Source organism: Thalassophryne amazonica, chromosome 16, assembly GCF_902500255.1.
Source record: "Thalassophryne amazonica chromosome 16, fThaAma1.1, whole genome shotgun sequence".
Lineage (NCBI taxonomy): Eukaryota > Metazoa > Chordata > Actinopteri > Batrachoidiformes > Batrachoididae > Thalassophryne > Thalassophryne amazonica.
Window position 1 is genome coordinate 72,628,386 of NC_047118.1, and position 9,756 is coordinate 72,638,141.

Consider the following 9,756-nt stretch of genomic DNA (forward strand, 5'->3'; position numbering starts at 1 on the left):
CCTCTGCAACCCTGAAAATAGGACATTACAACAGTCCACTCTAGAAGAAACAAAAGCATGAATCATGGGCTCAGCATCAGCCATATGGGGAGAATATTCACTGTATTTCACAGATGGAAAAAAAGCAGTCCTCGTAATGTCTCTAATGTGGCTAACAAAGAGCAACGTAGGATCAAAAATTACCCCAAGATTTAGTTATGAAGAAATACTGTTTGTATTTTCATCCTGATTTATTCTCTGTTATGTTGTTACTTTTTACTTTGGCCTTTCGTTCAGTTCTGTTCTAGTTTTCCTCAGTCAGTTGTGTTTTCATTTATTGTTCATTAATTTATCATTTAGTTATCATCTGCTTATTTTTGCTGTTCACATTTCTGTTATCTGTCGTGCTTTAATGCCAGCCTTTGTTATCATTTAGTCTCTTTTACTTATAGTTTATTTCTCAGTCTGTTCCTGTTTAGTTTTGTCTTAGTGTTTTATTTTTTATTATTCTCGGATCAGTTTTTATGCAGTTTGTGTTGTGTGTTGGGGGGTTTGGCTGGATGTTTTTGTGTTGTTTTCTTTTCTTTGCTCTCCAGGTGGTATGCAAACTGGTTTTTGTCTGTGGAGAAGGTGCTGGCAGAAGAATCCTTCACTCTCATCAACATTATTGGCTGCACTTGTGGAGGATGTTCATGTGCAGGCCTAATGACTCGCAGCACCTGTGGATGATGCTCACGTGCAGACTTAAAGACTTTCAGCTGAGGTGATGATTGTCTGAATGGGTGTTAATAGTGGTTTTGTATTTTGTTACGCAGTATATTTGAACATTGATGAGAATTGTGCAGCTCGCTTCTCACGGCCGTGGCGTACGGACTGATGATCCTCCACCTGTTGTGAGAAGCTGCTCATTTACATAAAGCTTAAATTCAGACCTGAATGTGTTGCTGATAGTGTGTGCCTTTGAAGGATATTGGTTGTAGCTGTTGACTTGCCTCACCTCTTCTATCCTTCACAGAGTTAGTTTGTCGTGTCCACCTGGGGGGTGTTTGGCGGTGAATTTGAGTCCAGAAGCGCTGGGCTTCGATCCCTTTGGGCGCTGGAGAGCGCGCCGTCCTTCACTCCGCCAGACAAACCATATATTATGTTGTACACAATTATTGCACAGAAAGGGAAATAAATGTTTTGTTTTTGGAACCGCTTTCTGGTTATTTAGCGCTGGGTTCAGTCAGACGCAGGTCCGCTCCTCAACCCGCGTCGGCACATAACAGTTTGTCTTCTGTGTTTAGTATCTTCTGGTTTGCTTTTCAGTCCTGTTGAAGTTTTTATTACCTGTTAATGTTTCCTTTGTATAGTCATTAGTAGTTGTCATGTCAGTAATTCTTTTCATTGCTCACTTACACCTGTCTGTCTCATCCTGTCTTCGTCTGCACTCATCTCAGTTCTCATGTATTCACGCCCAGCTTCGTTGTTATCACAGTCTCCCTCTGATCATTGTGCTCTTACCCTGCACTTCCTCATCTCTGTTGGCCACACCCCGTTTTTTCTGTCATTTACTTGTCCACTTGTCCCTGCCTTTTCTTGCATCTCTTTTCCCCTCTTGGATTCACCTGACCACACCCCACTTCCTGATCCTTCCCCCAACACGTGCATCTTGTTACCTAGAGGTGGGCCATACCGGGAATTTTGGTATTGATCCAATACCAAGTACACTCAACAAAAATATCAACGCAACACTTTTGGTTTTGCTCCCATTTTGTATGAGATGAACTCAAAGATCTTAAACTTTTTCCACATACACAATATCACCATTTCCCTCAAATATTGTTCACAAACCAGTCTAAATCTGTGATAGTGAGCACTTCTCCTTTGCTGAGATAATCCATCCCACCTCACAGGTGTGCCATACCAAGATGCTGATTAGACACCATGATTAGTGCACAGGTGTGCCTTAGACTGTCCACAATAAAAGGCCACTCTGAAAGGTGCAGTTTTGTTTTATTGGGGGGGATACCAGTCAGTTTCTGGTGTGACCACCATTTGCCTCATGCAGTGCAACACATCTCCTTCACATAGAGTTGATCAGGTTGTCATTTGTGGCCTGTGGAATGTTGGTCCACTCCTCTTCAATGGCTGTGCGAAGTTGCTGGATATTGGCAGGAACTGGTACACGCTGTCGTATACGCCGGTCCAGAGCATCCCAAACATGCTCAATGGGTGACATGTCTGGTGAGTATGCCGGCCATGCAAGAACTGGGACATTTTCAGCTTCCAAGAATTGTGTACAGATCCTTGCAACATGGGGCCGTGCATTATCCTGCTGCAACATGAGGTGATGTTCTTGGATGTATGGCACAACAATGGGCCTCAGGATCTTGTCACGGTATCTCTGTGCATTCAAAATGCCATCAATAAAATGCACCTGTGTTCTTCGTCCATAACAGATGCCTGCTCATACCATAACCCCACCGCCACCATGGGCCACTCGATCCACAACATTGACATCAGAAAAACCGCTCACCCACACGACGCCACACACTCTGTCTGCCATCTGCCCTGGACAGTGTGAACCGGGATTCATCCATAAGAGAACACCTCTCCAACATGCCAAACGCCAGCGAATGTGAGCATTTGCCCACTCAAGTCGGTTACGACGACGAACTGGAGTCAGGTCGAGACCCCGATGAGGATGACGAGCATGCAGATGAGCTTCCCTGAGACGGTTTCTGACAGTTTGTGCAGAGAAATTCTTTGGTTATGCACACCGATGTTTCAGCAGCTGTCCGAGTGGCTGGTCTCAGACGATCTTGGAGGTGAACATGCTGGATGTGGAGGTCCTGGGCTGGTGTGGTTACACGTGGTCTGCGGTTGTGAGGCTGGTTGGATGTACTGCCAAATTCTCTGAAACGCCTTTGGAGACGGCTTATGGTAGAGACATGAACATTCAATACACGAGCAACAGCTCTGGTTGACATTCCTGCTGTCGCATGCCAATTGCACGCTCCCTCAAATCTTGCGACATCTGTGGCATTGTGCTGTGTGATAAAACTACACCTTTCAGAGTGGCCTTTTATTGTGGGCAGTCTAAGGCACACCTGTGCACTAATCATGGTGTCTAATCAGCATCTTGATATGGCACACCTGTGAGGTGGGATGGATTATCTCAGCAAAGGAGAAGTGCTCACTATCACCGATTTAGACTGATTTGTGAACAATATTTGAGGGAAATGGTGATATTGTATATGTGGAAAAAGTTTTAGATCTTTGAGTTCATCTCATACAAAATGGGAGCAAAACCAAAAGTGTTGCGTTTATATTTTGTTGAGTGTAAATACAGAACCAGTATCGCTGATATCGATACTGATACCGATACCGATACTTTTTCATATTTAATCTTCATAGATCCAAAGGATCCAAAAGACCTAGGATAGAATTTCGCCAAACAATGTACGTGACAACAAAATACTTTATTATCACAATCAACAGTTTTGTTTCAAAAAATATCACTCAACACAACTTAAAACAAAATCTCCTGAGGTAGAGGGCTGACAAACCACAATACAAGGGTGCGCTGCTCCGTGTTGTGTGACACAGCGCAGCGCTGCTCTTACAGACAGAGAGTAGACTTTGATGAATCTGCGTGTGCAGCAGTCAATGTGTGCAGGAGAGAAAAAAGCTTGAGTATCGATCTTTTACACGAGGATCGTTCAATATCGATACCAGCGTTGGTATCGATATTAGGATCGATCCACCCACCTCTATTGTTATCCAATTACCCAATTCCCACCTGTTCTTATTTTAAAGTGCTTCTGTTCACTTTCCCCCTACTCATTTGTTGTCTTTCTACCCTCACCAGCTCTGTATCCCGTCCTGTTTTTTGTTTGCCGCGTATCCAGATCCTGCTTTGTATTTTTGACTGCGCCTTTTGCCTCGTCTCTGATGTCTGTCTGCTCATGCCTCTGAACCCTGCGTAACCATGACCGCGTTTTTGCCTGACCCTGTTTGTGCTTCTGCTGCGCTGACTGATCACCTGTGTACCGTACCTGAGCCCAAATTAAAGACCATGATTTCTTTTACACCCAAGCCTGGTCCAGGAGGAGTCTGCATTGCGATTCGTAACCGCTTCGGGTGCCTGGCACCCACCGAGCATGATATAACTGATGTAACTAAAGTTCAAGACATATTCTGTGACTTGGATATATTCATGTATCCATCCCCTAACTGTCTGAGGAAAACCTGGCAATTGAACTGATTATTTACAGGTATTATACCAAAGGGGCTGATTACTTATGCAGCCCATCATCTCTCAATTCATTTATATCAAGTTATAGAGATTTACTTTCAGTTTGAGTCTGAGGAAGATAATTTCAAAATATTATACTGAGAAGCCTGATTTACTTTTTGTATTTGAAATGTCATGAACAAATTAAAATGTGTGAAATACCAAGGGGCTGAATACTTTTGCAAGCCACTGTATATGAATTTTGCCATATGCTGGAAAACAGCCCCACACCATGATGTTCCCACCTCCAAACTTCACTGTTGGTATGGTGTTTTGTGTATGGTGTAAATTATGGCATCCAAAGTGTTCAATTTTGGTCTCATCTGACCAGACTATATTCTCCCAGTATTTCACGGGCTTGTTTAAATGTTGTGCAGCAAAGTTTAAATAAGCTCCATCATACTTTTTCTTCAGAAATGGAGTCTTGCATGGTGAGCATACATACAGGCCATGGTGGTTGAGTGGATTACTTTCTGCTTTCTTTGAAATAATTGTACCTGCTAATTCCAGATCTTTCTGAAGCTCTCCACAAGTGGTCCTTGGCTATTGGACAACTCTTCTAATAATTATTTTCACTCCTCTGTCAGTAATCTTGTCAGGAGCAACCTGGCGTGGCCGGTTGATGATGAAATGATGTTTTTTTCCATTTTCAGATTATGGCCTCAACACTGCTCACTGGAACACTCAGAAGTTTAGAAATCCTTCTATAACCAGTGCCATCAGTATGTTTTTTTTTGCAACAATAAGGTTGCTAAGATCTTGAGAGAGCTCTTTGCTTTTACCCATCATGTGATGTTTCTTGTGTGACACCTTGGTAATGAGACACCTTTTTATAGGCCATTAGTTGGGACTGAACTAGCTGATATTAATTTGCACTGACAAGGGGCAGGATTGCAATCTAAATTGTAATAGATTTCAGCTGCTGTCTTGGTATTCCATGCCTTTTTCCACCTACCTTTCTTCGGGTGTTAAATACTTTTTCCCTGTGTCATTTCACATTATTACAACTTTATTTATGGACATCTGTGGTTTGATGTTTGGATTACTTGGGTTGTTACCAACATCTGGTGAAAATTTCGTGCCACTAGCACCTGGTAACGTGTTCAGTACTTTACCTGCTCTATTTCAGGTAAAGTACTGTCTGGTTTGACCTTGATATTTTTTCCTTTCACAGAATTAAACAACAACATTTCTGGAAGAGCAGGAAAATAATGTAATTAGCTGTTTTAAGATATACTCCAACAACCACAAGCTGGTATCTTAACAGTCACTATTAAGGAGCTCCAATCCAACAGCAAACTATTTTAAAATGGATTAAAACAGACTTTCTGACTGCCAATAAAATATGAATAATCTTTGGATTGTAAGATGCTGGTTGGTAATATGATGGTGAACTTTGGAAAACAAAATGACAACCATATATCCAAAACATTTTCTAGGATGTCAAAAATTTATCTCATGGATCAACAGATTTAAGAATAAAAATCACAAAGCTCGAGCTAGCGCATGGATTGGATATGGAATATTATACAATACTGCCATCTAGTGACAGAACTGGTCAAACACGAAGTGACAAGAAATTTAAAGAATAATAAAAAAAAAAGTAAATGTACTACATAGAGATGGAGTTAACATTATGCGAACAAAAATATGAATTTTAAAATTATAAAAGCACCTGGCAAGTAAAAACACTTCAGTTATGCAACCTTTGTCTTCAATTAAAATAATTAATCTATAAATACACACTGATCTCTTAAATTATGACACTATAAATTAAATAGTGCTGAAAATTAATTTACCAGTATTTTGATTATTGCATCTTTCAGTCGATCTGTCTTCAAACATGCAATGATTTAAAACCAACTATCACCTAAAGTAAAATAACTGGGATTTAAGATGCTGATTTGACAGATATTTCACAAACAAGCAATTGATTGTTGTAAAAAACAAACAAACAAACTGAGATGAATCATAAATGACCCCCCCCCCCTTTTTTGGGGGGATTTATTTGGTATAAAGTCCCATTTAAATACCTCAAAATTAATTCTCAAATACTATATTACTATAATACTAAATATTTCTACAAACCATGTGTCAGTAGTTGGAGAAATAACACCAGCAGTACATCAAAGCTGTAATTATCATAATAATACTAGCAGTAGTAGCAGTATCGTGGTGCTCTACACATGTAATTTATGAAATATTAAAAAAGTTTATTTTTGGAACATTGCTCATATAACAATCGTACATATAGCCATCAGCTTATATATATGCTACCAGTCAAAGTGTGGGCACGCTACAAACTTTATTATTATTATTATTCACAATAAAAATGTTTTGTACAACATTTAAATAGCATTATTCTCATAGTCACTGTTTTGGAAGTCATAAAGTTTGTAATATACATTTACTTATATATTCATAATTATGAATTAGGTTTTTTTTTGGCAGTCTCGTTTCTATGCCATTGGGCATATGATTTTTTTTTTTTTTTTTTTAGCATGTTTTTAGAGCTTTATTCTGAAATTTACTCATGACAATTTTTACTCTTAAAACCAATTTTAATCATTGTGGCGGTTTCTTTAGGTTTTTAAATAATTATTACAGTAATCGATTCGTGTATGTAGTTTTATTATTTTTAATTTATTTTCTTCTTTTACTTTATCCTTACTTTATTTGAACGTCTTCATAATAAGCCGATACACTCGGCTGTTTTTATGACCACCAGATGGCGCGTGTGAGCCACTGATGAGATATATTACCGGGTACTAGATAATAGCATAAACTGCAGTACTGACACCGATATACAGAACTAACACCTCTATTGGCGGTGAACATACTGCAGCATGCATTTCTCATACTGCTGTGAGAACAAAATTACTTATTTTTCTTCTTAAATAAATCAGATAATTTTGTGCCATGACATAAAAAAGTCAAAATTAACTTCTTTAAATGTCTGTTTTTATCTGATGAGCAAAACCAAAATATATTTAATTTAAAATTAATAAATAAAAAAATCATTATAGTGTTAAAGCTGTAAACAGAGAAAACGAGTAGTATAATTACAAAATGCTCAGTATATTGGAACATAAAACAGATAAAACAAAATACAGAACATTTGTTTTTTTCCCTGATAAATAATTTGAATTATTCTCAGAATTGTTGTTTTGTTTTTTGATCTTAACACCAATGTTAAAAAAAAAATAGTGACAGCAGCGTTCTTATGATGAGTTTTAAATTGTGCACATTTAAAGTTCTGCTTGTTAAAACACACACACACACACACACACACACACACACACACACACACACACACACACACACACACACACACACACACACACACACACACACACACACACACACAAAACTGATCCATTGGATGAACTCAATTCAATTATGTGCAGGATTTCCATCTAATTAATATATGTAGCCCCAACTCAAAACACATCCATGCAAGTTAATTTACTTTAGTTGGGACTACATGCATTTATTAGATGGAAGTCCTACCCATAATTGAATTGAGTTCATCCAATAAGTCATATGTTTGTGTGATACACTCAAAAACTAACTCATTGGATTGGATTCTATCTAATAATATATGTAGTCCCAACTTAGTTAAATTACATTATCTTGCATGGATGTGTTTTATTTGAGTTGGGGCTACATATATTTATTAGATGGAAATCCTGCACATAATTAAATTGAGTTCATCCAAAGAGCCATTTTTTTTGAGTGTGCACACACACACACACACACATAGAGGGAAGAAAAATCCATGCAAACAAAATAAAAATAACGTAAATGAGTCCATCTGATTGTTAAAAGTTTCTATGGATGGTTTTCTGACTTCAGCTGGACTGAAACCACATAAAACCGGTTTTAGTGATATCGCCACAATTGGACGTGATGGAGGAAAAGCTGAGAAACATGGACATCATAAAAGCTGCAGGAATCAGTGAGCACTTTGATTTTTGTTTGGTGCTTTGAAGCTCAGCAAACAGTGAAAGGTTGAAGGTTAAATACTATGTGTTCTGTACAACATCAGAAGGTGGAACACTGTGGAAGTTTTTATGCTCCCGGCGTAGCCGCCACCTCTGGATGGCTGCTCTGTTTTTCTGTTACTGTCTCAGTCAACCTTGCAAGTTACTTTTTCTGAAGTGGTTTGGGGTTAGCAAAAGGTCAGTGTTTGTGATTAAGGTTAAGTTTTTGTGAAATACAGATAAAGTCTGTAATTTGGACACTACAATCTAACTTCCAAAATAGCATACAGCCACATCCAGATTCACACATTTCTGGAAGTCATGCCCCATTCCAAAATAGCTATATGGTCCAGGTTCACAGCTACATTATTGTGCAAAATGTGTGTATTTTTGGGCCTTGGACTAAAGCTAGCACATGACTGGACTGTCTATGCATCAGCAGAGGCGCTGTGACCAAACTTGAAGAGCCTACATTAACCAGCATACACTGCAACATCCAAGGCTGTGTATGATAAGATGAGATGAACTTTATTATCCGAAGGAAATTATTTGCCAGAGTCACGAAAGAGTAAACAATGTTATTTTTGTAATAAATACAACACATTTATGCAAAATAACTGGAAGACATTTACACAAGATGTTCAAAAATATTGCAGATAACTCTGAGTAACTGAATAACACAGAATAACTGTTCATTATGTATTCATCCTGCAGAAGGGGGAGGAGTTATACAGTCTGATTGCCACAGGTAGAAAAGACCCCCTGTTGTTCTGTGGTGCACCTCGGTGAAGATGCTCTGACAGGACTTCAGTGTGACATACAAGGATGGGAGGTGTTGTCCAGGATGCTGTGCAGTTTCCTCAACATCCTCCTCCCTGACACCTCCACCACAGACTCCAGCTCCACCCCCAGGACAGAGCCAGCTCTCCTGATGAGCTTGTCGAGTTTCTTCATGTCAGCTGCCTTCAGCCTGCTGCCACAGCACACTACAGCACAGAAGATGACGCTGGAGACCATCTGTGATAAAACAGGTTGCAGATAAAACATCTGCAGCATATTTCTGCAGACATTGAAGATCTGAGCCCCCCTGAGGAAGTACAGTCAACTCTGACCTTTCTTGTACACAAGTATCTGGACACCCAGATACTTGTAGGATGCTGTGTTCCACTGCACTCAGAACCTGGGGAAAAAACGAGCTATGACTTGGAAAAGTGCAATGGAACAGCCATTCCAGTCACAGCAATACAGTGGCGCACATAGGAAGATGAATTACATTTTCATCACACTTTACTTATGTGTAGTGTATGAAAGCAAGCACTGATGGATTCCCCCCCTCAAAAAAAGATATAATGTGAAAAAAAAAGAACTGAACATATTTCATTGTTTTCAACAATATGAAATCTTTTTTACACTATATCATCTGCGTATAGAAGTAGGATAAATGTCTATGATCTGTTTTTGGAGATTCCTGCCCGATCTGTCAGACACATTTCACTATTTTATGTTAGTATTCAT